General features: G+C 46.2%; 1 long non-coding RNA gene across 1 annotated transcript in view; it reads right to left on the bottom strand.

Moving 5' to 3' along the window:
• Positions 1-843: 843 nt before the first annotated feature.
• LOC142771410 (uncharacterized) overlaps positions 844-27,032 on the bottom strand; it is a 43,830-nt gene continuing 17,641 nt past the window's right edge. The window contains exon 3 of the long non-coding RNA XR_012885900.1: positions 844-978. This is a non-coding gene — a long non-coding RNA (uncharacterized LOC142771410). The remainder of the gene's footprint in view (positions 979-27,032) is intronic.

Raw genomic sequence — 27,032 nt, forward strand, 5'->3', positions numbered from 1 at the left:
TGGAGTACTCACTTTTGGGAAAATGAATGCATCATGCACCTATGGTAGTACACGCAGGTGCCATGTCTCAATTTTTGACACAAGTGTTCTCGGGTCCCGTACTGCACATTGTTTGACGAAAATACCATGTGAGTGACGGAACGAATAGTCACGGAGTTTTTTATGCATTATCTCGAGACGCTTCCTAAAATAAATACGCCTTTTTTGTCTTCTGAGTCAAATCATTCTGACTTACTTCCTTCCAGCACCTTCTCTATCTAACGCGGTTTTGTATTGCCTTCATGTTCGAATGCATTGCAAGCTTTACGCTCCCTATTCACGTTCCTTATAAGGGCAACACACATAGTTTGACCCGGATCGCAGGTGAGAACAGGGAGAGCCCATTGGCTCTCCTACCACTGACAGCAAGCCGTGACAGCCACTTGAACTTTGGACCGAGGTCCCCACTTCAAGCTTCTACGAAATTACTAGAATGAAAAATGAATTTCACCACATATTCTTTGTTTTGAACATGCTCCATGATTGACTCACAATTGACTGCATGATGACGGCATAGTGACACCTCAAATGTTAATGGCCGGTTCCGTCAGTATGAAGGTGTGTGGTGAAGTCATTCCCGTTTGATGATTTCTTGCATCAATCTTGTTGACGCTGTTGGCTAATTTTGGCATTGGAGGTGGCATCGAGAGCTTTCGCCCCAATAACGGTCTGTTGCGTTATTTTTTTAACAGACTCCATGTATGTAGAAGAGCACGCACAGTGCGTGATTCGCAGAACAATGTGCGGCTTGTAACTATTGGGTCGCCCAGGACACTTCTTGGTGCATTTATTTGAGCGTTATTCCTACATTCTGACAATCTCGATCATAAACAACAGTTCCTCTATGAGCCAAACATTTGAAGCGCTTCTCGCAGCTTCGTTCCGGCATCCTTGAAATATAATCGTTTCTTACCCGGATCTCATAATAAGTACTGCCATCTGAAAAAAAAATGAACAGATGGTCACAGTCATTTCAACTAGGGTCAGGCAGTATCAGGATGTATTAGTACTGTCATATTGTTTTAGAGGTCCTTTTGAGCACCTGTATTTCTGTAGCAAGATCCCCATTCAAAATTTATTTGTATCTGAGTAGTGAAATACTGTCACAGTGCATCAAATTTGTCGCGATACTATTCGTGACATGGGTATTTTGTTACTTCGAGGAATAAAGTAATGTGCTTGCGAAGGAGAAGGAAGGCATTCTTGTGTTCGTAGAAGCAGAGGTGCGCCAACGATGTACGTCATAGTAAGTGTGGTGGAAGGGCCTCTACACGCACAGAATGGTCCATGACATGAAACGCCGGACACTAGTGATGGTAGAATCGAGGAATCAGAATTGTAATCTTTCGCAAGCATGTTTCAAATCTTTACTTTTCAAAAGCGAACAGCCATTGCACGAGTTCACGAGTCTCTTCTTTTGTCCAAATGGAAACTGTATTATTGACAGAAAAGCTGCTGATTTATGAACAGTTATGCACCAATTATGTCCATAAGAAGACAATATGTCTGTCATATCAAATTCATTATATATGTATATATATATGTGTATATATATATATATATAATATATATATATATATATATATATATATATATATATATTGACTTCTTTATTGTGTGTATGTGACGCTATAATGAGTGGCAGACGTGGCCTGACTCACACGACATGTTTATTTCAAAAAAATGGCAGCATATCCACGGAGTGAATGATGGATAGTGGGGCGAAGCATCCGCCGTCCATTCGTTCTTGCTTCCGTCCATCCATGCGTGCGTCAATCTGCCCGTCCGTGCGTGCATATGTTCGTGCGTCCGCATGTTCATCTGTGCGTCCGTCCCTGCTTTCGTTCATGCATCCGCTCTTGCGTCCGTTCATGCGTCCATCCGTCCGTGCAGCCGTTCGTGCATCCGTCCATGCATCTGTCTGTGTGTCCGTTCGTCCACCTATTCAACACCCCAAGTACCACCTTCTCGCATCTTTTCATCATGTATTCCTCATATAGAAGCATGACAATAGAAGCATCGTCATCCAGCGGACATTCCAAGGACTGAACTAGAGGAGGCACACGCACACTTTCTTACAGCTTGCGCTTCGCGTCTACTTCCCACCTTTCACCACCCCGAGTTCATGGTATGTACTAGTTCGCTGTATTCATGGCACTGCGGCTCAACGCTCGCTAAACGTTTCTAAAACTAAGGAGGTTACACCAAGCGAGTATTACGTAGCAACCCTTTCTTGTCAGATAGTGCTCAATATACTTGCCAATGGCTGCTAATGAGGATGGCAGCGTGCGCGTTATTTAAAAGCTGAATGCTCCTGTTTCTTATTCCTCATTAGCAGCCATTTGCATGTAAACTGAGCACTATTTTTCGTTGTTCAGCAACGCACAGAAGAAATCCCTCACCGACACCACCTTAGAGGTCAAAGTGTTATACTTTTTTTATTTATTTATTGATTCCTCAAAGGTCCCATAGGGACATTACATGAAGGGTGGGCATGACACGGCACTTGAAAGAAGGGTAACAACATGGTAACGGCAACAGACTTTGTACAGAAGATATGGCGGCACTTCTATATAAGGGGTGCGGCACAATACTAGAAAGGAGGGTTACAATATCGTAGCGACAGCAATAGAATGGGTACATTAATTATGGGGGCACTACAATGGCGTGCTTGAAACGAGATTGGTTCATGATGGTAGCAACTTCAGCAGGTAGGTCATTCCAGTCGCGAGATGTGCGTATGAAAAATGATTGTTGGAATGTATTAGTATGGGCACGTTCCAGATAGACTGCGTTGACGTGGCTAGTACGGGAAATACGGTGGGCTAGCCGGATGTACTAATTTCTGAGTTGTTCCGAGTGCAAGAATTTGTGGTAAAGACACAGTCGAGCTATTTTGCGGCGAGATTGAAGTGAAGGAAGGTTAAGGTCTGCTTTTAACGCTGAAACACTTGAATAATGAGAGTAATCAGACAAAACAAATCGAGCCGTGCGATTTTGGACAGATTCCAGGGTGTTGATCAAATAAGTTTGGTAAGGATTGAAGATAGCGTTTGCATATTCTAATTTGGGCCGCACGAAAGTTTCGTATGCAAGCAATTTTATTGAGGGAGGGGTTAGGCTAAGATTACGGCGCAGGTAGCCAAGAGCAAGGTTAGCTGAGTTCGTTATGTGGTTAATGTGACAAGATTAGTTTAAGTCGTGGGATATATGGACACCTAAGTATTTAACTAAGTCGGCAGAATCAATAGCAATATTGTTAATAGTATGCTTAGGCTGCACAAAATTGTGGCGGCGGTGGAAAGAAACGTGCAGTCTTTTGGACATTTAACGACATCAGCCAGTTATTGCACCAAACCTGTACGCGAAATAAGTCTTCTTGTAGTGCGGATATGTCACAGGTGCTACTTATAGAGCGATAAATGACGCAGTCGTCTGCGAAACGACGGACGTTCGATGGAAGATTTGCGGGGAGATCATTTATATATATCAGAAAAAGAAGTGGCCCTAGAACGGTTCCTTGTGGAACACCGGAGAGCACGTGCGGGAGTGATGATGTATGCGAATTGGCGTGGACAAATTGCTGGCAGTCATTTAGAAATGCGCTTATCTAGCTCAACACAAATGGGTCCAGATTAAGGCGAGACAATTTTAGCAGTAGGCAATTGTGTGGGACTTTATCAAATGCTTTTTCAAAATCAATAAAGATTGCATCAGTTGGAATGTTGCGGTCTAGGCATGAATGTACGTCATGAAGAAACATGGAAAGCTGAGTGTCACAGGAATGATCTTTACGGAAACCACGCTGATTAGGATTGAAGAAATTAATGAAATGCAAGAATTTGGCAATGTGCGAATACAATACATGTTCCATGATTTTAGAGCAGACACTGGTAATTTAAATCGGTCGGTAATTTTTGGGGCTCAAACGATTTCTTTTTTTAAATACTGGTATGACCTTGCCGATGCGCCAGTCATAGGGAACCGATCCTGTGTTCAGAGACTGTGGAAAAATGAGTGAGAGAAACAAGCTGCTCATGCATTTGGTGTTTTTTAGCACTTTAGCATTGATACCATCGATACCAACAGATGATGAATTTTTCAGCGAGTCAATTACTTTCACTATGCCTTGTAGTTCAAACATAATACTCGGCATGGGGGGGTTATCACAAGAAGGGGCAGTAGGAAGGTCACTCAAGGGTTCACGTGTAAAAACAGCGCTAAATGCGCTGTTTAATATATCTGGAACTTCACGGTCCGGAACAGGGAGTTCAGAGCTATCGCACAGGGAAACAGAATTAAATGCACTGGGATTAATCGTTTTCTAGAAGCACTTTGGATCAGTGCGTAGCATAGAGGGTAATGTGACAGAGAAGAAACTTTGTTTAGCGTGGGCGGCTGAGGATTTGTAATCGTTTTCAGTGGTGTAATATTTTTGCCAGGCTTGATTCGTGTTAAAATTTTTAGCTGCCCGGAGTAGTAGCTTTTTCTTATTATTTAAGCGTTTAAGGGATGTATTAAACCATGGAGAACTCGGGCGCTCCGATATTGTTTTAGTAGGAATATAAAGGCGTATTAGGCGTTGCATCTCTGATTTAAAAAGAAGCCAGTTGGAGTCAAGTGAACGCTGCGCAAAGCTGGCTGAAAAAGTTCCAAAGAACGTTGATAAATCCCGGTTCATACTGTCGTAATCCCCTTTATCGTACAACGTAAGTGTTTTTCTGGTTTTTTATTTACTTGTGTTTAAAATGCATGAGAATGAGGCATGCACAACCAAATGACCACTCAGGCCACGCAGGTAGGTGATAGGGGAGACGTTCTCAGGGTGTGAAGTTAAAACTAGATCTAATATGTTAGACGAGTGGTCGGTAACACGCGTGGGCTGAGAGACCAGTTGGGACAATCCGAAGGTGAGGCAAGTGTTGATGAACTCGCCAGGGGGGGGGGGGTATTTTTTGATGACATAGAAGCAGTATCAGACCAGTTTATACTAGGGAAATTAAAGTCGCCAAATAACAATATAGGACTATTTGGGTGGGTCGTTCTTAGTTGGTTCAAATCTTCATGAAGCAGACGTGAAAAAGAACTGTCAGTACTAGGAGCGCGATAACAATCTCCGATCAAGATGCGCGGGTGGGATGCGTGGCAGCAGAGCCAAACAATTTCTAATGGTGATGTAATATTGATGCGCACGCAGCGTAGGTCCCGTTTTGTGGCTACAAGGACACCACCACCACGCAAGTTGTTATGCCTGTCCTTGCGAAATATGTCAAAGTCAGAGAGACAAGGCAATATTTCCGAATCATCGACTAACGAGTTAAGCCACGTTTCTGTTAGTAGCACAATATTTGAAGATGAAGAATTTATCAGGTCGCATAGCTTATCCCGCTTCGGAATGACACTCCGTATGTTGGTTAACAAAAATGATAAAGACTGATGAAAGGGACGTGACTCGCGTAGTTTATTTCTTGTCTACTATGAGCTCTTTTCGACAACCGTATTTGAAGCATGATCAAATACATAGGTTTTGTTGTTTACGGTCAGTGTTTCATGGCGTAGCTTGAAGCTCGAGTTTTGAGTTTTCCTAAATTCAATTAGGCGCTTACGGGCAAGGCGTGCACTAGGGGAGAGATCCTGAGAAATGCTGAAGACGGTGTCTTTGAGCTTACTGTTAAGTGATAGTATATGGTCCTTATCTTTAAAATGCGCGAATTTAACTATTATTGGTCTGCACTTCCGGTGCGGAACGTACCTATGCGATGTGCCCTTTAAATGTCGCTCGGTTGAACGATAGTTTGAAGGAGGCGATTGCAGTGCTCAATTACTATTTTTTCCGACTCTTCCCACGAGTCGTTCTGGGCGTCCTGGTGCCCATAAAAAACCAAGTTATGGCGCCTTGATTTGTTCTCTGCGTCATTGATTCGAGCAGTTATCAATTTTATATGTTGAGCATTGCCATCAACATCCGACTGCAAGGCTGTCAGTAGCGGCCTCATAGTCTCTAGGGAAGCATGGTCTGACTCGATCTTATCTAGCCATTCTTTCATCTCTCCGAAGGTCTTTTCAAGCTCCACTAGTGTTGTCTGAATCGCTTTTAATTGCTCTAACATAACTGCCTGACCAGTTTGTAGTTCTTTAAGTACCTTGAGCATTTGCGACGACACGTCGGCAGAGCCAGAAGTGTAGGGGGAGTCAGGTCCAGGGTTGGTCTCTACATCGCCCGCTAACAAGAGAAGCTGCATAAGTGCGTTTGTACAGTCATAAGCAAAAGTACAAAACCAGTGTGGGCTCGGCAGCACAACTAGGGCACGGTAACTAGTTCGCTTAGTAAAAAGACTATAGCGGTTTGTTACCTGCACCAAGAAGAGGCAAGGAAGTTTAGCTCAGTCTATTGCGGTGCTGCCGAGCCCACTGAGTGCCGCGACGATCCGGGCGGGCTTTATGTCCAGGTTGAACGCATGCGCCGTGCTGGATGTCCCGGCTTCCAGATAGGTGCGGTATCGCCAAGATGTCACCAGATATGGCCAGTGGGAGTGAAGTGGCTGCGTAGAACTTGGTGCGCGGGGCTTTTCGGGGTCAGCGGCTGCCGCTTCGTCCGCCTTCCACATCGAAAGACGGCTCGTGAACCGCAGACCCAGGGTGTCGACCATGGCAGGGCAAGCGAGGTGCACTCCGGGAGGTTCCGAGAGCTGTAGGCACCAAAATCCAAGAAACTGCACCAAGAAGAGGCAAGGAAGTTTAGCTCGGTCCATTGCGGTGCTACCAAGCCCACTCGTTACACTTACTTGTTACACACTACATGGCTACGAGACACGGACGGGTGCTGCTATAAGGAGCTTCGCGCCATAAGTCCTTTCTCTAAACAAGCCCAGTCAGCAACCAGTCCGAACTGCTCCCTTCGGGAAACAAATCAGCATATTCTGAGGCATTGTGTCATTGCTTGCGTTTCTTGGAGAGCCGTACATGCCAGATTTTACTGCCTCGGAGTAAATCGCTTCGTTTCTTCTGGGCGTTGTTCGCAAGGCCGCTTCGCATGTCTTCTCATTGTTGCTGGCTGTTTCTGCCTCTGGCGCAACCGCTGCGAGGCGGTTGCAGCGGGACGCGCCCGCCGCGCGCTCTACCCGATCCTAGAACGATTGTACTCGGAGCTGGTGTCTGTTTTGTCGGTGGAGCTCTTGTTCCTCGGTGAAGAGGAATTTCTTCGGTACTGGTCTAGCCCTTTTGTGTCGGTCTATGACGGACGAGTGAAACTTGTCTTTCGGCCGGCCTGGTATTGGTAGGCTGATCTGTCAATGAGCCGGCAGAAATGGCATGCCAACGTGTAAATATGCAAAATATACATATTTATTATTTATTTGTCTCCCTTTTACCTTGAAGTATCTTTTGTGTTTGTGTTTGTGTGAACCATCTAACGTACATGTTCTTTCAACGTCATCTCACATCCATGTTCATGTAAATGACGTCTGTTTTGTCATCATCGTTAGTGTATGTCTAAGAAGGAAATGTTCTGTTGAGTGTTATTGACGTTTGTGGCAATAATTTTTTTCTAAACAAAAGCACTTCCTCCTCGGCTTCTACCAACAATCGTTAGCTTATTACACCACATGATTCCCGCTCATGCCGAAAAAATGCGCGAGCTACAATCTGTAAAGCATGAACAAGTGCAGTCTCATAATTTAAAAAATGATGCCAGAAAAGGCAGTACTTTCGTGTCACACGGCAGCTCCATGCACTTGCACAAAAGCGTTCACAGGGAAGGCAGTCTGGTGATATCTAGGAGACCTCAGGTGGGCGAGGTTGGCTGTTGCGTTCTGGAAAGCATAACTATGTTTTCAGCGTGGAAAATGATGATGACACAGCCCGTTTAGTAGTGACGAACAAGGTTGCGAGTCCTTGTAGCGTTGGAAGGTTGGATATCTCATGCGTTGGATTCTGAGTCGTGGCTGCGACAGACACATTGTAGCTAGAATGCGTGCTTCTTGAGTGTTGATGACGACGTGATGCTTGTGGACTGACGGTGCGCAAGAAGTGCTTCCGCGTCTTTCTTGGCGTTTTCCGTAGTTTTGTCGTCTGTGTAACCGCAGGTGTATAGAACGTGTCTGGCGACTTTCCTCTGTGCGAGAAATTTTGACGTATTGGAATAGTTATTGGGTTGGAGATTTTATTTTGCGCTTCTCTTCAATTGTTGAGTGCTCTTCCGTTGAATTTTGCGTTCGTCGAAGCTTTGGTTGCAGTCTTTCTCGTTCTCGCATGAGTTTGTGGGCTTGGCTATGCTGGCTTTGCTGATATTGCTCAGGAGATGACTGAAGTGGAGCCTCTTGCAGAATAGTACATTCAATTTTTTCGCAAATTGACGTGTCCTGTAGACAGCTGGTGCATTGTGCACTAGTGTCTTGTTTATCGGGCATGGTTAATGGTGCGCCATCATTGCTAGCATGCTCTTCCGAGGCTTCGGGGATGTGGTTCACTACAGACGCTTCTTGAAGACAACTGTATACGAGGTTTGATGCTGGATGTACTTGAATTTGTTCAATTCTTGAATTGGTGAGCTCTGCATGAGCGTACCACAGTTGACGTGGCATCGTTAGGGTTGAAGTGCAAATTTTGGCAAGTCTGTGGTGCCGTAGAAATGAGACAAAGCTCTTCAGGGGCTTCTTCTTCGCTGTTTACTGCGAGTGGTTCTCGCGCCTGGTAGCGTGCGACGTGCCATGCCTTAGCCTTCTTGTTTTGGAGTTTCAGGTGGCTGCGCACTGGACGGAAACACCGCAACAGGCGTGGCTCGGTCAGATTTTAGTTGTGAATGACCCTCTTTCTGTGAAACTAACAATGCGAGCTGTTCTGGTGCATGAATTCTGATGGTAAGTCCAGGGCTTGGCGCAGCATCGTCTGAGCTCCACAGCTCTATCCCGACCGTTGTGAGCGTGCAAGAGCCACGAAAGAGCCAATCGATGGAAAACCAGGAGTTGGGCTAAGTGTGTGAGATTAGGAGTAAGCGGCTCCACTGCGTTAAGACTGATTTTCACTCTTCGAGTCATCACAGCGTCGTTGGGTATTTTCCTCACGCGTCAGCGCGTCTACCGTGAACAAGGCGTTCTTGTGACACTAATTGTGAGTGTTAAGAGCCTTTGAAGAGCTGCGTGATAGAAAACCAGGTGGTGGACCATGTATGCGAGGCTAAGCATGCAGGGTATCGGTAGGGTGAGTAACGTCTTGTGTCGTATGTTGCAGCGACGACGTTGAAAAGGCTGATTTTCTTGCAGAAGAGCAACGTGGTGAAAAGCTACGTCTCTTAAGGACCTTAAGAGTGTGAATGGTGGCGGCTAAGTGGGGTTGTATCCAGATGTTTGGTAATAAGGGAGCCCTTGTCATAGTAGTTAAAACGAGTGATCATGTCTTCTTTGATATTTTGCCATGACTGGTCGTTTTCAAAGATGCGGGTGAAATAAAATATAAATGCCTCACCAGAGATGTAGTCAGTGAAGTTGGTAACCATCTCTCGTTCCAACCAGGATGCAGTGGCGGCGTGGAGTTCGAATAGGTTAAACCAGTCCTGCACTGGTCTATCGTCGGCCGCTCCGATGTACTTGGGTATGGGAAGGTCAGTCGATGGTTCCATCGTGATAGTTGCAACGGTGTCCAGCGGCGATGAACTTTTGTGGCATGCGGTCACTGCGTCTCGCTGAGGTCTTCGATGATGAAGGCCAGTTGATGAAGTGGTGGCGGGGTCTTCTGTGGCGCTGTGATGACTGGCAGGCGTGGCCTGGCTCATACGCCATGTTTATACCAAAAAGCACTTCCGCTTCCTCGGCTTTTCCCAACCATCGTTACCTTATTATGTCACACACACACACACACACACGCATATATATATATATATATATATATATATATATATATATATATATTGCCGCGCCCGAAACAAAGAACGAAGACGATGTGCGCGCCAATAACCTCGTTAAAAGGGGGACTGAAGAAGACGACGTGTTTCTGTTTTTGCTTGCCTGCTCTTGGCTCCTGCATAAAAACACACGCCGTCGGTTCTCGTACTCAACGTCTCGGTGCACTGTTTACGTTGAACCGCGACACTGGTGGAGGTGCTGGGTTGCAAGCCTGCCGATGCTCAACACCCCATCTAGAAGCCGTTCATCAAGTGCCGGCACGCAGCCACCTGCTACGACACCAGTGCACCGCTTCAGTCGGCGGTTGCTAGGCCTATCTCCTGAGCTGACCTCCTTCGACGAACATTCTACCAGGCATCACGTACCTCTACCAATGGCCTCCACTAGCCAGCCACAGTTGGTACAAGGGATACAAGGCAGCCCCGTTTCCATTCCAGCCCAGGTAACACTTCTTCAGCCACTTGTGCCTGATCGCTTCAGTGGTGACCCACACGAAGATGTTGAAGATTGGCTTGAGCATTACGAACGCGTTGCCGACATCAACCAGTGGAATGCTCAACAGAAGCTCGCCCGCACGTATTTCACTCTCGATGACGGCACTCACACGTGGCTTGAGAATCGAGAAGGCCGTATATCCACACGGGATGACTTTCGTCAGCAGCTGATTGACACCTTTGCTAGCGTCGACCGTCGAGAGCGGGCTCAGCAGTTGCTCGAGTTAAGGCTTCAAAAACCTTACGAAACTGTGGCAATGTTTGCTGAAGACGTGACGCCCCTCTGTCGTCGGGCTGATCCCAACATGTCCGAGGAGAAGAAGTTGCGCTACCTTATGCGCGGCGTGAAAGAAGAACTGTTCGCTGGACTTGTGCGCAATGCCCCAACTACCGTGGCCGATTTTATAAGAGAAGCCACTGCCATTGAGCGTGCTCTGCGCGAAATATCGAGGCAATATGACCGCTCGTCCACTACCACCCCAATCAATGCCGCTTCAGTGACTCTGGACAATCAGGGCTCCCTACGTGACCTTATCAGAGATATTGTCCGCGAAGAAATTCAGAAGCTTTGGACTCCTCCAGTGGATACACCAGTGACCGCCGTTGCCGCAGTCGTTCGTGACGAACTTAGGCACGCTTTTTCAGCAGCTGATCTCGATCGCGATCAGCGTCAACTGAGTTACGCCGACGCTGTCCGCCGACCACCACCCGTCCCGCCCATTACATCATACTACCAGCCACCTACAGCTGCACCTTCGTTGCAACCATTTCAGGAGGCTTTCAGACGCCAGCCCATGTCTCCGATATCTCCATGCCACCAGCCACCACTTGCCGCGCCTTACTCACCACCACGAGAGGACATAAGACAACAGTACTGAAAGTTGGGCGAGTTGGTACTCATTCAAGACTTCTTTGCGCAAACACGTACATGGACACAAGAAAAAGAGGCAAAGAACACGGGTGCCCATGTTGTTTGCCTCTTTTCCTTGTGTCCGTGGACGTATTTGCGCAAAGAAGTGATAAATGACATACGACGCCCACAATTTCGCAGAATGGACGCTTGGCGCACCGTCGATCGGCGCCCTCTCTGCTTCAGCTGTGGTGGTGCTGGCCATATAGCTTGCTATTGTTGGTACCGCGACACCTCGCTTCGCCCATCTCGGCCAGGGTACGACGGTCGCCGTGCCAATGACGACTACATTGTTCGCCATGACGACCCTGGTTTTCGAGGACCTTCAACAACGTGGTCCCCCTATCACGAGTCGCCTCCTCATCGCCAGCCCATTTCCGCCCACAGGTCACGCTCTCCATCCCCTGCTCAGACATCATCACCAAATCGACGTACTTTTGCTTACCTTCGGGGAACAAGGTCGCCCAGCCTTTACCGGGGAAACTAAAGGCGGCGACCTCCCGGGATAAGGTCGCAGCTCGACCACAAGACGATAAAAAGTCCCCAGTGCTGCCGCGACAGAACGACTTGACGCCGACGAATATTAATAACGACGAAATGGTGAGCGCCGACCTCAATGTAATTATTGACGGAGAGCAAGTGACGGCCTTGGTCGATAAGGGTGCTAATTTTTCCATAATAAGTCGCAAGCTGGCTGATCATCTTAAAAAAGTAAGAAAGCCATGGACAGGACCACATATAAGAACAGCGGGTGGTCAATTGCTGCACCCTACCGAAAGATGCACAGCAAGAATCAGCATAGGAGATTCTTCTTTCGTCGCGACTTTCATTGTTCTCCCAGAGTGCTGCAAAGATTTAATTATAGGAATGGACTTTCTCAGGGAGCATGGCGCAATAATCAACATCCCGGACCGCGTGGTTTCATTTTACGAGAGTGCTCGTCTGACTGATCCTACATCACCAGAGCACAAATCCTTTCGTCTCAAAGACCACAGTATAATCGTGCCGCCTCGATCATGTATCCTCGTTTCAGTAGCATGTGACATACCGTTCGACGGTGAAGCAGTCGCCGACCAAATAAACTCGCTGCTTTTCACACACGGGATTTCCGTAGCACGAGGAATAGTCAATGTCACCGACGGCCGAACGAACTTGCTGTTGACCAATTTCACCTCCGAGCGACGGCACCTTCCAAAAGGCACAACGTTGGCACATTTCGACGAGATCGCAGATGTTCATGACTGCTTTTCAGCACTCGAAGCCACACCTGCACAAGACCCACGTGACCTAGCACCTAACCTTGACGTCGGCCCTACTTTAACTCAGCAACAGCGGGAACGCCTGCTTGTGCTGCTAGACCAGTTCCACGACTGTTCTGCGTCGACCTCGAAAGTTGGCCGGACGTCCTTGACCAAGCGCCGAATCATCACAGAGGACACGGCTAGACCAATCCATCAAAATCCATACCGTGTGGCTTCAAAAGAGTGAGAAGCGATTGAACAGCAGGTAACAAAGATGCTTGAAGACGACGTCATTCAACCGACGAAAAGCCCCTGGGCATCACCTGTTGTTCTAGTGAAAAAGAAGGACGGCAGCCTGCGTTTTTGTGTGGACTATCGAAAGCTAAATCAGGTTACAAAAAAGGACGTGTACCCGCTTCCCCGCATAGATGATTCGATTGACAGGCTTCGAAACGCACGTTACTTCTCTTCCATGGACTTAAAGAGCGGATATTGGCAAATTGAAGTAGACCCTAGGGATCGTGAAAAAACCGCTTTCGTGACGCCAGACGGAATGTACGAATTTAAGGTTTTACCATTTGGCTTGTGCTCCGCTCCTGCTACTTTCCAGCGTCTCATAGATACCGTTCTCTCTGGCCTCAATTGGAGAACTTGCCTAGTATACCTTGACGACGTCATTGTGTTTTCTACAACGTTTGACGAACACCTTGAACGATTGCAAATGGTCTTGCAGGCCATAAGGGCCGCAGGCCTGACGCTCAAGCCGGATAAATGTCACTTCTGCTTTGAGGAACTGCAGTTTCTTGGTCATGTCGTCAGTTACGCAGGAGTTCGTCCAGACCCCGAATAGTTGCCGCCGTCGCACAGTTTTCAACACCATCAGATAAAAAGGCAGTGAGGCGTTTTCTGCGTCTCTGTGCATATTATCGGCGATTTATTCCAGATTTTGCGTGCATTGCGTCACCTTTAAATTGTCTCACGAGGGATGACGTTGCATTTGTTTGGGGCGACGAACAGGAAGAGTCTTTCAATGACTTGCGGCAACGTCTACAGACGACCCCCGTACTTGCCCATTTTGATGACACAGCCCCTACAGCGCTCCATACTGACGCCAGCAATGTTGGTCTCGGAGCTGTGCTTGTACAGCGCCAGGATGACGAGAAAAGAGTGACCGCTTACGCAAGCATAACTCTGTCACGCACAAAAGAAAATTACTCGACCACTGAAAAAGAATGTCTCGCCGTGGTGTGGGCAGTTATGAAATTTCGCCCATACCTGTACGGCTGCCCATTCAAGGTTATCAGTGACCACCATTCGTTGTGTTGGTTAACAAGTCTGAAAGATCCTTCCGGGCGATTGGCACGCTGAAGCCTTAGGCGACAAGAGTTTGATATAACGGTGGTGTATAAGTAGGGAAAACGACACACGGACGCCGACTGCCTATCTTGATCACGAATAGAGTCGGCCGCTGCTTTTGATGAAGAGACAGCGTTCCTCGGAATACTCGACACGTCAACCATCGGAGATCACCAGCATGACGATCCTGAGCTACTCGGCTTGATTAATTATTTATAAGGACCAATCCAGAATGCACCCAAAGCCTTTACAAGAGGACTATCGTCGTTCTGTCTGCGAAACAATGTCCTTTACAAAATGAACTTCTCGTCAGACGGGTCCACCTACTTGCTTGTCGTCCCTAGCACTCTTCGTTCTGAGGTGTTGCAAGCGTGCCACAACGAGGTAACATCTGGACATTTAGGCTACACGCGCACACTGAGCAGAGTTCGAGGAAGATATTACTGGCTTAGACTCACCGCTACCGTGAAGCATCATGTTCGGACCTGCCTCGATTGCCATCGGCGCAAGTAACCTCCAACGAAACGAGCCAGTTTGCTACACCCTGTCCAGATCCCGACAACGCCATTTGACCAAATTGGAATGGACCTTTTGGGCCCACTTCCCACCTCTAGTGTTGGTAACCGCTGGGTTATAGTGGCGACCGACTACCTTACTCGCTACGCCGAGACAAAAGCCATCCAGAGAGGCACAGCAGAGGAGGTAGCCCGGTTCTTCATAGAGAACATTGTGCTGAGACACGGTGCGCATTCGATCGTTATAACAGATCGCGGAACCGCATTCACGGCCGCGCTTTTAGATGATGTGTTGGAGCTCAGCGGTATTATTCATCGCAAGTCGACAGCTTACCATCCACAAACCAACGGGTTGACCGAGCGACATAACAAAACTCTGGAAGACATGCTTTCAATGTATGTTGACTTCGAACACAAAAACTGGGACGAGATTCTTCCTTACATAACGTTCGTATACAATACTGCGAAACAAGAAACCATACGGATGACCCCATTCAGCCTTGTTTACGGACGAGAAGTAAGAACGATGTTAGACGCGATGCTGCCACACGAATGCGATGACAAGGAAACGAGTGCTGACGCGTTTACTCAACGCGCAGAGGAAGCCAGGTAGCTCGCACGTCTGCGAATATACCAACAGCAAGAGTACGACGCAGGCCGCTATAACCAACGTCATACGCCTGTAACGTACGAAACCGGGGACAAGGTATGGGTGTGGACACCTGTACGAAGACAGGGACTATCCGAAAAATTGCTCAGAAGGTACTTCGGACCTTATCGAGTGCTGCGACGACTAAGTGACGTTACATATGAAGTCGTCCCGGATAGCCCAAACTGTTCAAGGCGTCGCCAGCACCGACCTGAGCTTGTGCACGTAGTGAGCATTAAGCCATACGTCAGCGAGTGACTCTGCGAGGCACCGTCGCTTCTGACTTTTTGCGCAAATTACTGTCTCAGCTATAGCATCGGGGCGATGCTCTTTTAAGGGGAGGCAAATGCCGCGCTCGAAACAAAGAATGAAGACGATGTGCGCGCCAACAGCCTCGTGAAAAGAGGGACTGAAGAAGACGACGTGTTTTTGGTTTTGCTCGCCTGCTCTTGGCTCCTGCATAAAAACAACACACGCCGTTGGTTCTCGTACTCAACGTCTCGGTGCACTGTTTACGTTGAACCGCGACAATATATATATATATATATATATATATATATTCATTATGAGACCACGTTCGGTACGGCTGTAACCAGGTTACTTTTTAATCCAGATGCATGAGCCAAAGAGGCCGAGCCCACGTGACATACGATGATGATCATTAGAATGGTTTTACTATACAGATAAAGATGAAGTACAAAGTCAGCGCTCACACTACTTTACCCCCTTCGCGAAAGAGGGTAGCAAGTTAGAAAGGGTTGGGACGCCGAATATATGGTTTCAGTCGAGAGACGTGGGCGATCTTGGTGCTGCGGTGATGACGATCAGGAGCCGCGTTGACAGCACTAACGGGATAGTTGACTTCGAATGTTCGTTCCAGGACGGTGTATGGACAGAGATATTGGTGAAGGAATTTTTCGCAGAGCCCAGAACAGGTGTTTTCGAAAGGACTTCGTCCCCTGGGCGAAACAAAACAACTCGACGCTTTGAATTCATGTCAATTTTTCTCCTGTCCAGAATGGTAGCTGTGTTGGCGCGGCCGATTCGACGGCAGCGGGCGACGCGAGCGGCGACGTCTTCCGGGAGAGATGAAGATGGAACGGAAGATGTGGACAAAAAGATAGTGTCCAGAACAACTGTCGGTACACGGCCATACACAAAAAAGGGCTGTATATATATATATATAACTGTAACCAGCTCCGTAAAGCATTAACCGAACAACAATATCCTTCACAAATAATTGACGATGCTCTCCAGCAAGACAATTGTCTAGATAGTGAAGATTTCATCAGTAAGGAAAAGCGATTAGCGCATACTTCCCGAACCAACCTCGTTCTAACACATTCTGCATATATTCCTAACGTGTCGCATGTACTCAGAAAACATTACAGCTTAGTGACACAGAGCGACCAGCTTAAGGACATTTTCACTGAATCACCACGAGTTGTATATTGAAGATCAAGGAAATTGTGCGAGACAATGACTTCTTCCAAGACTAGATTCATTGCTCCTGTTGGTTGTCACCCCTGTAACAAACCGCGATGTAAAGTTTGTGCGCACATGACCACTGCGTCTTTTGCTAAAAGTACGGCATTCAACTTTTCACACGAGATTGAAGGGAATTAGAACTGCAATAGCAGCAAGATGATTTTCTTACTTGATTGCTCAATCTGCCACATGAAATACATCGATCAAACCGAGACATCCTTTTGTATCGATTTCAACAACCACAAATTACACGTAAACAGCTTGCCACATCTCCCATTGTTCAAGAATTTTCATCTACCAGGTCATTCGTTTGATAAGAATATGGTGACGCTAATAGAATCAGGCTTTAAATCACACCAAGATCAAGCAAATCGAAAATCGTTCTAGATTCACGAATTCAATAGTTGGTTATCTGGCATTAAAGAAAGCGTTGGCAAAGTGTGTCATGCCTTTCTACGATGACCTGACGTCCGCATTTTTGCAAAGTATTCAAAGAAGCACCCCTAACGTATTCTCTACTTCCTAAAGGTTATCACATAATTTTTCATTTTTCATGCCGGATCATCGTCATTAATGGTGAATGTTACAAATGCCTTTTTACATGCCCAGTATCTTATCTATGGTATTCAATTTCTTATGGTTTGTTTAGCGTAGTCAGGGCTGTTTTAAAATTTTGTGACACTCATATGCTAATTGCACGTGTTTTGTACTCAAGTGTTTATGCCTACCCATAAAAGCAGCCACATACTCGCGTTTCTGTTCATCCTGACGAAAGCCGTGCCATGGTAGAGTAAAACAGTATCCAGTTTTCGTAAGCGTGCTCCTATATATATATATATATATATATATATATATATATATATATATATATATATATATATATATATATATATATATATATATATATATATATATATATAACGTCCTGATGAAGGCCAGACTCTAGGCCGAAACGTCGAAACAAACCACGTTGTGACCGCTCACGGAGGAGGATATACTGGAATATATATATATATATATATATATATATATATATATATATATATATATATATATATATATATATATATATATATATATATATATATATATAATAAGGGAAAGAAGTGTATACCTAAGGGATCGTTTTTCCTTGTTTTAACGCAATATTAATGAGATCTAACAGACAGTAATGCCAAGGAATGTACAGGGGAAGCTATTAGAACCAATGGAATGTAAATAAGAAGAAAGAAAAGTGGATGGCGCTGACTGTCAATCCTACTTCTAAATTCACATATAAGCCCAAAAAAAAGTGGATGGAGGGAAGGCCGCTGTGATAGCTCAGTGGTTAGAGCATCGAACGCGTTATTCGAAGGTCGTAGGTTCAATTCCTGCTCACGGCTGGTTATTTTTTCATCCACTTTTCTTTCTTCTTTCTTCTTATTTACATTCCATTGGTTCTAATAACTTCCCTTGTACATTCCTTGGCATTACTGTCTGTTAGATCTCATTAATATTGTGTTAAGACACGGAAAAACGAGCCCTTAGGTATACACTTCTTTCCCTTAATTCATTGAACGAGGGTCTCGTAGTGGCAGACTTGGTGTGTTTAGGTTGTATAAGAGGGACAATTAATCAGCTGCTCGCTCATAATAAGTTCACGTGCTACGTGACGCCAAACATGCGAATAAGAGTTTTCACACTCCTCGCTCAGCTTATAGATGGCGCTGAATGTCACTCCTACTTCTAAATTCACATATATACAAAAAAAAGTGGATGAAGGGAAGGCCCAAGGAGGTTATACTTAGAACTTCTGGAGTGGCGGTCCCGCATACCCGCCCATGTATCGGAGTGAAGCCGCGGAAACCCGTCGGCGGCCATATTGCTCAGGGCAGAAGGAGGCGGCGACTGCCTTGTGCCGCCGTTGTGCCCCGTACGCTTACAGCCGTGCCTTCTGTAATAGCAATGAAAGGGCCGCTTTATTTTTCTTAGGACGCGAGGGAACTTTGAAACGACTAATATACATCCTATTTGTTTTTTTCTTGACACTTACACTGAGAGTTAAAGATGATGCGATAGGATATCAATTTGTATTATATGTTTACACTGTTGTCTCACGGCAGAAGTACCGCTCGAGAAGATGCATCGAAAATAAAATTTAAGAGCGGGAGAAGTTGTAGAATGCTAGCTGGAGACGAAAACAAAAATATGAAACCAATAACGCAATAAAGGAAACTGAAGGTTCACGGTACAACCATATTTATTCACTTGTCCACATTCAGCACCACGGTTACCGGCCGCGGCGGCCACTTTTCTAATGGAGGCGAAAAGCGAAAACGAGATTTCGGCGCAGGTTAATGATCCCCAGATGGTGAAAATTAATCCGGAGCCCTCCACTAAGGCAAGGCTCATTGCCTGCAATGCGTCGGCCCGTTAAACCCTACAGTTAGTCACATTCAGCACCAGATGCATTTGACTAAACCAAACGTTAAATCTTCCAGCAAAAAATTAAAATTCTGACTAAAAGAACAAATGCATCAAACACTAACAGTGAGCTAAATTAAATAGAAAAACACATCAATGAAGTTGTCGCACTTAGAGATTTTTGAAAATAATCTCTCTTGTTAGGAGTGTGCGCACGTTTTTGTTACAGTTCTCCTGGTTCATTCTCCTAGAAATGTGATGAAGTCTTGTTCTGATGTACACGCTGGCAATTTTCTTTGATAAGCTATATATATGGTTATCAAGGGGGTCACAGTCCAGCAGGTGAGGCTCCAGCTGCGCGAACAATGCTTTTTCAAACACTGCAGTCATCACATGTACCAAAAGGCTATCTGAGCTAGTATTAAGGGATTTCAAATTCTTGCATTCATGCTGTAGTACTCGCAGTCCCTTTTCTGCAATACTGCAGATCGCTGAGACGTCCTTGGATGGTGCGACAAGTCCACCTCTGTTTTTTGCTCTGACAAGGTCTGGTTCTTCGCTTGATTCCAGCGCAGCACAGCACTCCTCACAAATCGTGACAGACCGCACCTTGCGAGCCACAAATCCCGCTATATACGGCACAACAGCACTCGTCACCGCTGAAAGGCTCTGGGGGAGATCCACACTATGAGTGTAGTCATGTTCATCATCCACAGGCTCCAGAAGCGACGACCTCCTGTGTGACGTAACTGCTGTTGGTGACTCGGCAAGGCTGACAGCACTGTACATGTTCAGGATAGACATCACATCTCGGCAGCAGTTCCCAGCGTCAGACGATGTTACCTCTGTGTGGAAGAGGAGGCGCTTATACGCGGCTCTGAACTGGCAGGCTGTGGGGTTGTTGTTGTATCCCCCCTTTCCCCTCACACAACCAAAAAACGTTTCCAAATGGTCTTGCGACATCTTGTGCGTCAACAGATACTTCAAAATTTTCGTGGCCACAAGGGCATCGAAAAGGGCAGTGACACTTCGAATGCAAATGATGAGGCCAACAAACCCAGTTTTTTTCAGTCCATTTATCACTGGTCGCCCACTTGCATCCTTCAGCCCCCTAATATACTCCTCGGCTTCGTGGAAAAACGATTTCCAAGAAGCTGCATTCTGCTGCCGCAGTGGGGCTTTGAATGATCGCGCCAGAGGGTTCCTCGAGTTCAGAATATCGAAGAGGCGATCAAAGATTCGAATGAACTCCGCTGTTGCGTGGGCACCTTGAAACTGGGGAAGCTTCAGTTTATACCCGCAGAAGTCCAGTGCATCAGCAACAGATGAGCTAAGGGTCTGCACAGCCAGTCGAACCTTCATTTTTTGCTTTGCCCACTCCAGATGAACTTTCGTCAGCTTGTTTCCAAGGTGCAAGCCCTCTTTTTGTTGCAAGGCCTCAAGAGCTTCAATGTATGACCACTTCACTTTGCGCCCTTGAATATCAGTGAGGTGGTTTACTGATCCCAAGCAGTTACGCACAAGCTTGATCATGTGGCAGGCATCTAGAATCACAAATACATTGCTTGGGCAATCTTCTAAGCACTGGAATGAGGTGTTAAATCCCGGAGAACGACAGCGGAGATCAGCACCAAGAAAACTGGCCATTGAAAAGTTCGAGGCCGCTCCATCAAAAGTCAGTGATGCTGCTATGACACCTGCTGAAGTCACGCGCGAGATACACTCTTTCGTTAGCTGCGCTCTTTCAGAACCAGAGAGAGAATCAATGAAAAAATACCCAAGGGGCACCTTCAGCCTCATATTGAGTGCCACCAGCATGAAAACACAGGCATTCGTTGCTTCTGGGAGGCTGTCATCTGGCATTTCCATGCCCAAGTCGACATATCCGAAAACTTTGTTGCCCACAAGTTGGACATGTTTTTTAATAGACATGTCGTCAACCAATATGGCAGCGACCAGTGGCTCATCTCTTCCTTGCACTATGTTCTTGATAAACTCGAATGATCCTGAGGTGAAGCCAGGATCACCATTCACTGCCTTGTACCATTCGCGAAGAGTTCGCTGGTTTGGCAAAGCATTGTTAAACTTAGCTCGCACATAATCATAAGCCCTTGGCGAATAATAGTGAAGCGTCAGTGCAAATGCTCTTAATTCTGGGGGGTATTTGTTCGTCTTTTCATGAGTTTTCTTGAGAAGCTGCTGGATATCCGGAGAAAATGACGCTTGGAAAACCTCCAACCCTTTTTCCGACAAAAGGTTCTGCTCCTTTAGCTGCTCAATCAAATCCTGAGAAGCATCAATGCGTTTTGAAAGTCTCCGTTTCTTTTGGTGCAACGTCTTGACCTTCTTTTTCAGCTGCTGTACCTCTTTCGCCGATTCATGCACTTTCTGCTTGTACCACTCCTTCGGGGGGGGAAGTTTGCAGGGGGGAGACTTCGGCAGCTTCATCCAAAACAGGCTCCTGAGGCGAAGGCATCTCCCGACTTTTTGGATGAGCTCGTTTTCTCTTCTCCTCCGCAAAAAGAGGAATAATGCGACAGCGTCAGAAATTTAGGCATTTAGAGCGAATGCGCAACTAAATATTAGAAACTGAAAATCCCAGAGATGCGGAGCTAACGCTACAATAACTACATTTGGTAAACGAAGAGCTCACGAAGCGTACTCACTGGCTTTTGTAGGTGCGCTGGAAACGCTGCAAACTTGGTAGGGATGCTACCACCTCGTAGTCTCGTTGTTTGCCCTGTTCTATCGAAGCAGTCTGCTTCAAAGTGCGTTGAACACAAGACGTCATTCTTCTTCGGAGTCCAACCTTCTCGCCTCACAGCGCGCTCCCATGCACTTTGAAATTCGCAGTCTTTGGGAAACCTGCAAAGCACAAAAATGTTTCACAGTGTCTCCATGGCACCCGGACGTAAATGGGAAATGCTTGTACGCGCGAATGCATTCGTAATCGCAAAAGTATGCGAGGGAAAGCGAGCGAGCAAAGCACGCTACTTACACGTGAAAAGTTATCCCCGGTGTTTGCTTCACGCGATTTGCGCAGCCAAATGCTGCGCAAGAGCCCACCATCGTCTTCAGAAGAGGTCACAGTCGTCTGCCACAACGGCCTCATTCGATTAGAGGCACCGCACTCAAGAAAAACAACGGAGAGGCCGCACGCACATGCACGCGTTACAATGCGTTCGACCGGTTTCTGCCCTGAGCAATATGGCGGCGCGTGGCGTCAGCCGCGGAGCCCCTCCGCCACTCCAGAAAGTTTAGTATAACCTCCTTGGGAAGGCCGCTGTGATAGCTCAGTGGTTAGAGCATCGAACGCGTTATTCAAAGGCCGTAGGTTCGATTCCTGCTCACAGCTGGTTATTTTTTCATCCACTTTTCTTTCTTCTTTCTTCTTATTTACATTCCATTGGTTCTAATAACTTCCCTTGTACATTCCTTGGCATTACTGTCTGTTAGATCCCATATATATATATATATAAATATATATATATATATACATATATATATATATATATATTATATATATATATATATATATATATATATATATATATATATATATATATATATATATATATATATATAGTGTAGCGAAGCCTGCAGTTTTTGGAATGGGTCAAACTCTTGAATACCTTCTAGTGGGGCTATCCAACAAGGACGCCGTTCGTGCTGGGAGTCCGTTTTTGACCGTCACTGTCGCCACGGTGTATGATCGCTGGTTGCCGGCTAATAAACGCCTTATCAAATTGGTGGAGGTGCTGGATATCGATCCCAGTACCTCTCGGCGGAGGCACAATGGATCACGGCGTTGTGGCGGGAGAGAAAGTGCCATCCCAAGATGACGTCATGAGAGCATGCCGGAATGATGATAAACTGGGCGACATACAGAACGTCCTGAATGACAACGTGAGCTGTGCACTCTGCTGTAGGATGATTTCAAATACAATGCAAGCTAGCAGTACGGATGGACAACCCAGAAAGTGGCGTCGTCACTTTTAGAAGTAAGTGGCAAAGTTTTTCGTCCATAACTGTTATGGCAGCTCCAGCGTTCATAATAGCCGATGCATAAACACCGTCCACAAGCACGTCAATGACATTCGATGGGCTGCCCTGAGGGCTTTCACATTGCAATAGCGTCGCAGTCCTTGCCTTCGGGACTGCGACGACTAGTTTTCCCGCTCATGAGCAGCCGAACTAGGCCGCATGGTGGACAGGGAACGACGTGATGAAGACGGCGACCTTCGAAGATACGGACCTGGGTGAGACGATTGTGTCATAGATGTCAGTTGGTCGTTATACGGACGGCTAAGCTGGGCAGCAACAGGCAAAGAAAAGGGAGATGGCTGTACTGGAGAGCCATAACGGGTTACGTGCCCGGCGTAACCGCAAGCAAAGCAGAAGGGCCGGTTGTCGGGTGTCCGCGATTGGTTCGCTGGGGTAGGTCTCGCCCAGAAAGGCGGCTTAAATGGCTGCATGGTGGGCTGAAAATGAGGCTGAGGGGTTGCGTCAACACACTTAGCGGGCATACCCGCTGCCAAGAACGGAGGTCGAGAGGCAGCTTCGGGGTAAGTCAGAGGGACCAGTGCTGGAACGACTTGAGGCGGCCTGGCGACAACTTGGGCGTAGCTGAGGGGCGCAGGAGCCGGAGGTTGTTGAGGGTGGTACGCAGGCATGACCTCCACAATTTCCCGCTCAATCGTCCGTTGAATGAGAGGGAGAAGGGTAGTGGCCGATTGTTGAACAGTCGGTGGGTGGGCAAAGGGCAAGAGAGAGAACTGGCACGCAATTTCCTCACGGATGAAGGACTTGACATCTGTCATCAACGCCACTTGGTCACAACTCGCCTCCAAGCCAGCATGCGTTGCAGCTCGTGGTGGGGAGCGACGTGTCATCGAACACTACCGGCGGAGCTCCTCGTAGCTCTGAGAAAATGTGGTGACCTCAGCCACTGTGCCAGGTTTTTTGGCAAGCAGCATCGTGAAGGCATCATCGTCAATGCCGTTCATGATGTTTCGGATCTTGTACGACTCGAGAATGGTTTGATTGGATTTGTTGCACAAGTGCAGTACATCTTCAATATGGCTGGTGAATGACTCACAAGCCTGCTGAGCGCGTACACGCTAGCGTTGATCAGCTTGCAGCTTACGAATGGCAGGGCGGCCGAAAACGTTGATTACAGCGGTCTTACAATTGGACCAGGTTGAAAAATTAGACGCGTGGTTGTTGTACCACAATCTAGCTACGCCCGTGAGGTAGAACACCAAGTTCGTCAACTTGCCGTCCTCGTCCCATATGTTGGGGGGACGCTCACGCGCTCGTAAATGGCGAGCCAATCCCTCACGTCTATATATATATATATATATATATATATATATATATATATATATATATATATATATATATATATATATATATATATATATATATATATATATATATATATATATATATATATATATATATATATATATATATATATATTGCTATGGCCCTGATAGCAAATTGCAGTGATAACCTCTACAATCAAACTTGAATTGAATGTAAGAATAATAAATAAAATGTGCTGCACCTATTAATGATTTAGCGTAGCATCATTACTGTTGAAATAAAAAATGGATTTCAAAGTTTTGTATTATTGGATCTTCATCCATGTAATTGTATTCCGAAATGCTTTTTTGTCTATTTTCAAAAGTATGTCTGCGACAACCTCTTGGGATCATAAGTGTATATTCGTATCTGTATTTCAGCGTCGAGCACATATATTTCATTTTGCTGTACTCCGGGATACTTTTCTAAATATCTCGGTACGGCCCTGATATACACACACAAAAAAGGTTTCACCACAGGTCAATAAAAAAGAAGTAAGGAACTTCAAGACAATAGCTGTGATACTAAGCAATGCAGCGGAAATCATGTGTTATTAGCCATGTCATTTCAAATCGTTGCCAAAAAAGAAGTAATATACAACTTTTCACATATGACGGCGCTTGCCCATCAACATGCTTGTTTTTTTGCACTTTTTATAGCTGGCTCATTGAATAAATGAACTTCACTGTGGCTCTCCGGAACGCACTTTAGCTCGTTGCGGCGCACACTGACCTCGGAACTGAACGACCAAGCCTGTCCACTGCCTTATGGTTCTCCCTGAATTTTTTATTGTGAAACAGTTCCCTGATCTGTGTCATGAAAATATGTGTGAACTATTTCTTAACGATGATGATTGATTGATATGTGGGGTTTACCGTCCCAAAACCACCATATGTATATGAGAAACGCCGTAGTGGAGGGTCCGGAAATTTCGACCACCTGGTGTTCTTGAACGTGCACCCTAATCTGAGCACGTGGACCAACAACATTTCCGCCTCCATCGAAAATTCAGCCGCTGCAGCCGGGATTTAACCCGCAACCTGCGGGTCAGCAGCCAAGTACCTTAGCCGTTTTCTATCTATCTATCTATCTGTCTATCTATCTATCTATCTATCTATCTATCTATCTATCTATCTATCTATAACCCTTACTGTGCGCCACACCAAGGTTAGTTCATTAAGGTAATAAAGTTTGATGAATGTACCCTTGGGAATTGCTATAATAACGCTAAACAGACCCTTAAACTTCGCGTTTAATATTTGAACACGATAGCGAAACACGGCCTAAGTGCACTTTTCAACCACTAAGTTTTGCACAATGTCTCGCACATGTTACACTGAAACACACACACACACACAAGGCCGCGCCCAATTGGTACTGACTGGTTCCTGATCTAAAGCGAAAGTCGCAAGACCTCCAAGGCACACGCTGTGCACTCGCCATTTCAGAGGCGAGAAGGAGTCTCACAATGCCTCACATATGGCAGCACATTATCTAGCGTTTGCTGTTTGCTTGATCAATGTCTCTGGGAAGGCAAGATCTGTTTTCACCAGATGAACATGGTTGTCCAATTTTAAAGCTGTTTGAAAGTTTCTGCGTGTTTTTACCGGCGACGACTGCACTATCCCAGCCTTCTTTGACGCACTTTGATGGCCTTCCAACTGCGCCTACAAATTGCCAGATGGGCTCGTTTTCGTTGTGACACCTGTCCAACAATATGCGTTAAGGAGGCTCCTTCAACTACATGGCAGTTGTGTAGTGTGGTTTAAAAAGCGGCCGCAAGTAACACTGTGGCTTTGAGGTAGGACACATCCTTGTCACGCAAACGGCGCGGTTTCAATGCTCAATGAGACCCTACATTTACCTTTTTTGTTCTATTTGCTTCTTTCTCAATTTTTCGCTCACGGAAAGTTTTCGCACACATCCAACGGTGCCGACGCTGGTAGCGGAATTTCTGCGACACGAGCTCTTTAACGCTATCGCGTTAAAATCCCGCCACGTATGTTGTGAAACATTTTCTTCGAGACACATAACGCATGACCATATAGCACGTTTCGTGGACATACACCACGGGTGACTAACAGATGACATTAAGCCGGGGTGTTGCCATCGTGGTATCTCAAATGGTTGTGCAACAGACACTTTATTCGAAGGTCGCAGGTTCGGCCCTGCCAGTGGTTATTTTTTGTCCACATTTATTTCTTCACCAATGTATTACAACTCCTTCTAACACCAACCCCTATACCTTTCTTGGCGTATTTTTATATCACTTTTTATCAATACTGCGTGTATCAAGAAAAGCGAGTCATTATAAGGTTACCATTTCTTCCTCCATTCATAGCAAGGTTCTCGTTTTGACTGACCTAATGCTTTCAGGTGGTGTGCGAGGGACTATTGGTCAGCTGCCAACTCGTTTTAAGGTAACTTAAAGGTGCCGCCAACAGGCAAATAATGAATTACCCCCACTTACCTCAATGGCAACAGGCAGTGCTGACTGGCGTTCCCACGTTTTAAACACACAAGTACATACCCAACAAAGTGGATGGCTGCCGAGGAAGCTCAGTTGGCAGGGCATCGCACGCGTTATTCGAAGGTTGCAGGTTCGGTTCCCGCCCACGGCATCTTATGTTTTGTCCACTTTTCTTTCTTCACTATTACAGAAAAATCACCT

This window comes from Rhipicephalus microplus, chromosome 9, assembly GCF_043290135.1.
Source record: "Rhipicephalus microplus isolate Deutch F79 chromosome 9, USDA_Rmic, whole genome shotgun sequence".
Lineage (NCBI taxonomy): Eukaryota > Metazoa > Arthropoda > Arachnida > Ixodida > Ixodidae > Rhipicephalus > Rhipicephalus microplus.